Raw genomic sequence first — 6,500 nt, forward strand, 5'->3', positions numbered from 1 at the left:
AATATATTGTATATAAGATCCCCTGTTCTGAATTTTTGAGAAGTGTTATAAACACACACACATATATAGAGTATTTTAATTATTTTCAATTACATATTAACAAAAATTTTATTTTTTTTTTAGAATTTTGAGTTCTAAATTATGTCCCCAAATTTTTGCATCAATATTAATTAGGGAAATTGGTCTTTAGTTTTCTTTCTCTGTTTTAGCTCTTCCTGGTTTAGTATCAGCAACCATTTTTGTATTGTAAAATGAATATTGTAAAATTATAAATTTGAATTTTAAAATGACTCCTTCACTTATATTTCCAAGTACTTAATATGGCATTGTAATTAATTGTTCTTCATATATTTGGTAGAATTCACTTGTGAATACATGTAGTTCTGGAAATTTTTTCTTAGGGAGCTCATTCATGGCTTGTTCAATTTCTTTTTCTAAAATTGGATTATTTAAATATCCTATTTCCTTTTCTGTTAATCTGGGCAATTTATATTTTTGGTAAATATTAATTTCTATTTTATTGATGTGTTTAGAGATATAAATTTTCTACTAAGTACAGCTTTGTCTGCATCTCATAAATTTTGGCAAGTTACCTCATTGTTGTCATTACCTTTGATGAAATTGTTTATTGTCTTTGTGATCTGTTCTTTGAACCACTAATTCATTTGGATGAAATTAGTTTCCAACTAATTTTCAATCTATGTTTCCATAGTCCTTTCTTAAATGTAATTTTATTACATTATGGTCCAAATAGGATGTATTTAATATTTCTGGTTTGCTGCATCTTCTTGTGAAGTTTTTGACCCAAATCAGAGCAAATTTTTTTTTTTTGTGAAGTGACCATGTATAGCCCATGGGGAAAAATATATACTCCTTTTTTTCCCTTTTTTAACAAACCCTTAGATTTTCTTTTTTCACTGGTCCATTTTTTCTACAACAAATATGTATGAAATCATTTATAATAAAATTATTTACAACATTTCCAAAGGAGAGGGATTATTTCTGCCCCCATTACAGTTATTCACAGCGTACTTCCACTGCACAAAACATTACCAGCTAGCTAAGAATGGTCATTGTGTCTGCTAATTTACTTAGGAAACAAATGTGAAATCTAGACATTTACAATAGTAGGTTGTCATTTCTTACAAGATAGAACAATTCTTTTTGGAAAACTTCATCTTGCCACAATAAATGGTTCATCAACTCTGCTATCTTGCTGTTAATTAATAAAGAGGTTACATGGTTTGAGAGAGGGTCAGCATTATTAAATGACTAACCGTACAGAAACGGTTCTGTTTGCTTTTAAAAATCACAGCTCAAAATTGCTTTTTGTAAAATTCACACACATTTACAAGTCTCAAGTTGCATGACGCAATGTACTTGGATTTCTTTCATTTCGAAGGTATCATGCTGCCCGCTGTCTCTTTTGAAGTGGTAGAAGCTGATGCCAGCGAGGGAGAGCCCTTATGCTTCCCATTGCCCTACTTTCTGGGGCAGTGGTGGGCTCTTTGGCTCTTGAGTTTCTCCAGCTTGAAGTTTTAGACCTCCCCTGTCTCCTTGGGCTCATTACTTTGACTGAAGACTCCATCATCATTTGCTTCCAGTTCTAGTCTGTGTGCAGGTCGCTGAGGAGATACAGCTGGGATCTCCTTCTATGCCAGATTTAGTAAAAGTGCTATATTCTGCAGAAGTTCCGGGTGGGTTCCTGCTTTCCCTTCTACTAGTCCAATTACAAGCTGTTCAGTCACTATGTCACCATGATTAGTTTTAATAGTGGGGATTGTGGAAGCAAGCTTTAAAATCATTGGGACATTTACCATGGATGGTGCTCTGGCAGAAGCATTGCTCAATAATCTGGGAACCACTGACACTGAGAAAGAAGAAATAGCCATGGTGCTGACATTTGGTGCGCTAGGCCGAAGAGTGCTCATCTTTATTTCATTTATTCATTTATTTACTTACTCATTCATTCATTCATTCATTCATTCATTCATTCATTTACTTATTTATATTCATTCATTCATTCATTTATTTGTTTATTTATTTACTTATTTAAGGATAGGCAATGGGGTTAAGTGACTTGCCCAGGGTCACACAGCTAGTAAGTGTTATGGGTCTGAGGCTGGATTTGAACTCAAGTCATCCTGAATCCAAAGCCAGTTCTCTATCCACTACGCCACCTAGCTGCCTCAAGAGTGCTTATATTTAGCAGAGTGGGTGCCTTCTTGTCCAGTTCTGTAGTTATCTGCTTAGTTGCCACGTAATGCAGAGCTGGCATTTCCAGGCCCTGCCCTTCAGCATCTCCATCCAAAAAATACTGTTCCTCTCCTTTTTCCAGAGATCCTGTTACCTTGTTGCATGCCTTGGTCAACAAAATCTAACCAATCTTGTCCTTTTCCCCCTTGTCCTTGCTAGATGAAATGGCTTTTTTGGTTGTCAGAGGATCCATGAGAACTGGATAAGAAATTAACTGGTTGTTGCTGTGGACTTGCCCCTCGAGGAGCAGAAAGGGGAGATGATCCTGGTTTTGACCCTGCTACCATTAACTGATTTTGAGAAACTACTAAATGCAAAGCCGGGTTATTTGAAACCCCTGAGCCTGGAGGAACTTCATTTCTTCAGGAAGTAATGCCACTTCTCCTGGAGGTAAATAGGAAAGATTCTGTATATTATCTGAGTATACCATTTTTCTTGTTATTCCCCAGGGGAGGATTTACTGGCAATAGCATTCTTGTCTTCTTAGGAGATGGTGGTACTGAGCCAGAACCTTACAGGCTGATCATTACTGACATGTCACCACTCTGCTGCATGGGCATTCTCTGTGCATCTGAGTTTAGGGGACCCCTTGTGGGGTAAATGTGTTGGGACACAGGCAGTCTGACTGATTTGGGATTTTGCTGCATCATAAGCAGCAGCATCATTTGTTGCTGCTGCAGCTGCTGTAACTATGCCTAAGTAGGGGGAAGTTGGGAATGCTGCTGTGAAGGTGACTTGTGGCATGGCAGCACATGCTACACGAGTTGAGGAGGCATCTGTTGTAGTTGTTTTTGTTCAACTTTTTAAGATGGATAAGCTGGTGGCCTACTTGCAAAATCTGAGAGTTGAGGGCCTGTGTTGTTCAAATTAATTCCTTGCTTTCCCTCCAGACAGTTCAATGTGTATATGGGGTATTAAGTTCTCCTTACTGATTACTTTTTCTTCTTCTATGACAGTTCCCATTACATTGGGCTGCATAATATTTGGTGGACCACATGATACCTGCACCTGGTTCTGAGGAGGACCAGTTCCTTGGCCACCTGTGTGCTGTGTGCTTTGGTTTCCTTGTAGCTCCTGTGTTCCCAGGGATTCCAGAGGCTATTGAAGTCACTTGATCTTGCATAAAATTCTGATTGTCTTGTCCTGTTATGAAGCCATGTGAGACCTGTTTGGGTATCCCTCCTAGACCTGGATGTAAATCCTGTGGACTCTGATTTTGCTGTAGCATCACCAAGAAGTTGGTAGCACATTTCCCTGTTGAGCCATAGGATTTTGGCCACATGAAATGACAGTCTGCTGAAATCCTTAGGGAAGAGGACTATTTTGAGTTGGCTTTGGTCCCATCTGCTGCTGTGTTTGGTTTACTGTTGGAGATGATGCAGGAGATTCCTGCTGAAAGGAAGAGAGGGATGAGTTGGGAGACTTGTTTGTTAGGTGAGGCGGCTGAAGTGGTGTAGGAACCCAGGAAGGCCCTCTTGAAGGTTCTTTATTTGAGGAGCAGTAAATTGACCTGGGTTGCTCATTGGAGTAAAGTTTGTATGGGACTGTGAGGCTTGCTGGCTTCCAAAGGGTTATGGAGGTGCGGGACGGGAAGGAGTTTGTAATGTGACTATAGATGGCCTTGCCTGAAGCTGCTGCTGCATGGGAACAGAAAGGGGGGGGGGGGTCTTCTCTTTTTTTTTTTTTGATTTGGTGTCAATGTACCCAGAGCACCATGGGTTGGTGGAGGCTAAAGAGCTCCAGAAGGCAACTGGTTCCAGCCAGTAGAAGCAGACACCTGAGTGGGGACAGTAAAAGGCGTCTGAAGTCTCTGTGGCTGCTGCTGCTGTTGCTGTTGCTGTGTGGGTCTAGGTTGCATCTACTGCTGCTACTGCTGAAACTGATAAAAATTAGGTGGATTTATTTGTCTGTTAACTGGAACTGGCTGCATTTGGTGAACTTGAGGAGCCAAAGAGCCTGAGGTTTGACTGTCGCTGAAGAGGAAGCCCAGAGAGGAGTGGATCCACTGAATTTGACAATGAAGCAGGTCAAGGTACTCTGGTCCGCAGCTCTGAGTTAGCACCAGCTATTTTCATAGAAAAAGATGGCTTCTGACAGTGTCCCTGCAGCCCAGAGAGTGTGACAGAGGGACAGGGAGAATCCAAACCTTTCAGTGGCTTCAGACCCAACCAGGAAGGGGAAGGGGAGGAAGGGCAGAGCTGGGAGCAAGTATACTCCTTACTATTTCAGTTAAATTTTCTCCATATCCAACTATTCTAAAGTTCTATTCATCTTCTTTACTTGTTATTTTATGGTTTGAGTTACCTAGGTTGGAGAGGGAAATTTGCGGTTGCTTACCAGTACAGTTTTACTGTCTATTACCTCGTGTAACTAATTTAAATTTTCCTTTAAGAATTTGGATGCTATGCTATTTGGTGCATATGTTTGTATATTTTTCAATATTTTCCAATTAAATGTAAAACTAATTTTACATTCTTTTTTTTTAACATTGAGTTCAAAATTCTTTCTTTTCTCCCTTCTCTGGCCCAAGCCAATTGATATGGTCTATACATGTGCAGTCATAGAAAATATTTCCATATTAGTCATGTTGTGAAAGAAAACAGATCCCCAGCCAAAGAAATCAAGAACAATTAAGTAAAACAAAACAAAACAAAACAAAACACATGCTTCAATCTGGATTCAGAGTTCAATAGTTCTTTTTCTGGAGGTGAGTAGCATTTTCCAACATAGGTCCTTTGGGATTGTCTATAATATTGTATTACTGAGAATAACTAATTTATGCTTGATCTTCAATAAATGTTGCTGCTATTGTGCACAATGTTTTCCTCGTCCTGCTCACTTCACTTTGCATCCACATTAGTCTTTCCAGGTTTTTCTGAAAGCATCCTGCTCATCATTTCTTATAGCACAATCGTATTTTTTCACAGTCATATATTACAACTTATTTAGCCATTCCCCAGTTGATGGACATCTTCTCAATGTCCAATTCTTTGCCACCATTAAAAGAGCTGCTATACATATTTTTATGCATATAGTCTTTTTCCTTTTTTAAAATCTCTTTAGTATATAAACCTATTAGTGGTATTGCTGGATCAAAGGCTATGTACACTTTTATAGCCCTTTGGGCATAAATCCAAAGTGATCTGCAGAATGATTTAATCAGTTAACAATCCCACCAAGAGTGCATTAGTATCCCTTCCACATTCCCTCCAGTATATATTACTTTCCTTTTCTGTCATATTAGCCAATCTGATGGGTGTGAGGTAGTATCTCAAAGGTTTTTTTTAATTTGCATTTCAATAATTGATAGGTATTCAGAAGATTTTTCCATATAACTATGGATAGCTTTGATTTCTTCATCTGAAACCTGCCTGTTTATATCCTTTGACCAATCAGGGGATGACTTGTTTTCTAAATTTGACTCAGTTCTCTATATATTTGGGAAATTAGGCCATTATCAGAGAAACAGAATGTAAAATTTCTCTCCTACTTTGCTGCTTTCATTCTAATCTTGTCTACATTGGTTTTGTTTCTGCAAAACCTCTTTAATTTGATATAATCAAAATTCATCTTACGTCCTGCACCCATGCTAAACTGTGCTCCTCTCCCAGCATGGTGCAACAGACCTTTCCCATTGACTATCCAGGTTGTCTTGGACTGGAAATATGTTTCACTCTGTCTTTTTGTGTGTTCTGCTGCTCTAGAATTGTTTAGAGTCATTTTTTACATGCATTTGGTGGTGTTTGGGGGAGAGCTCAAGTGAATCCTTGCTTTTACTCCACCATCTTGGCTCTACCTCCATCTTCATATATTTTTGTTTTAGATTTGTTTCCTATAGGTAACTAGTTATGGAATGTATAGTATTTAATGTTACATCTGTCAGATTTGGCTTATGCTTCTCTCCACCCTGACCTACCTCCAATTTCAACATCAAGATAAAAGTATCACAGTAGGGATTCAATGTTTACTGAACTGAATTGAAGCCAATAAAATGCTGCTAAATTTCTCTTTTAGAGGTTTGTAAATTTTACTTTATAATCACAACTCTAATTATCAATATTTGATAAATAATCTACCTACTTTTTTTCTCTTTAAGTAAAACTAATTATAAATTGTCTTTTTGTACAAAATATATTTAAAATGGACTAGCTTATAAATCCAACTACATATTATTGTCAGTAAAGGAGATACTTGGGCTTAATTGTATAGATAGGGATTTTAAGTGATTATAATACATATCTCAT

General features: G+C 38.1%; 1 pseudogene; it reads right to left on the minus strand.

The window, feature by feature from the left end:
* Positions 1 to 2,411: 2,411 nt before the first annotated feature.
* Positions 2,412 to 4,331, minus strand: LOC110195954 (nuclear receptor coactivator 6 pseudogene; annotated as a pseudogene).
* Positions 4,332 to 6,500: the final 2,169 nt, after the last annotated feature.

This window comes from Phascolarctos cinereus, unplaced genomic scaffold (assembly GCF_003287225.1).
Source record: "Phascolarctos cinereus isolate Bilbo 61053 unplaced genomic scaffold, phaCin_HiC Scaffold_1;HRSCAF=81, whole genome shotgun sequence".
Taxonomy (NCBI): Eukaryota; Metazoa; Chordata; class Mammalia; order Diprotodontia; family Phascolarctidae; genus Phascolarctos; species Phascolarctos cinereus.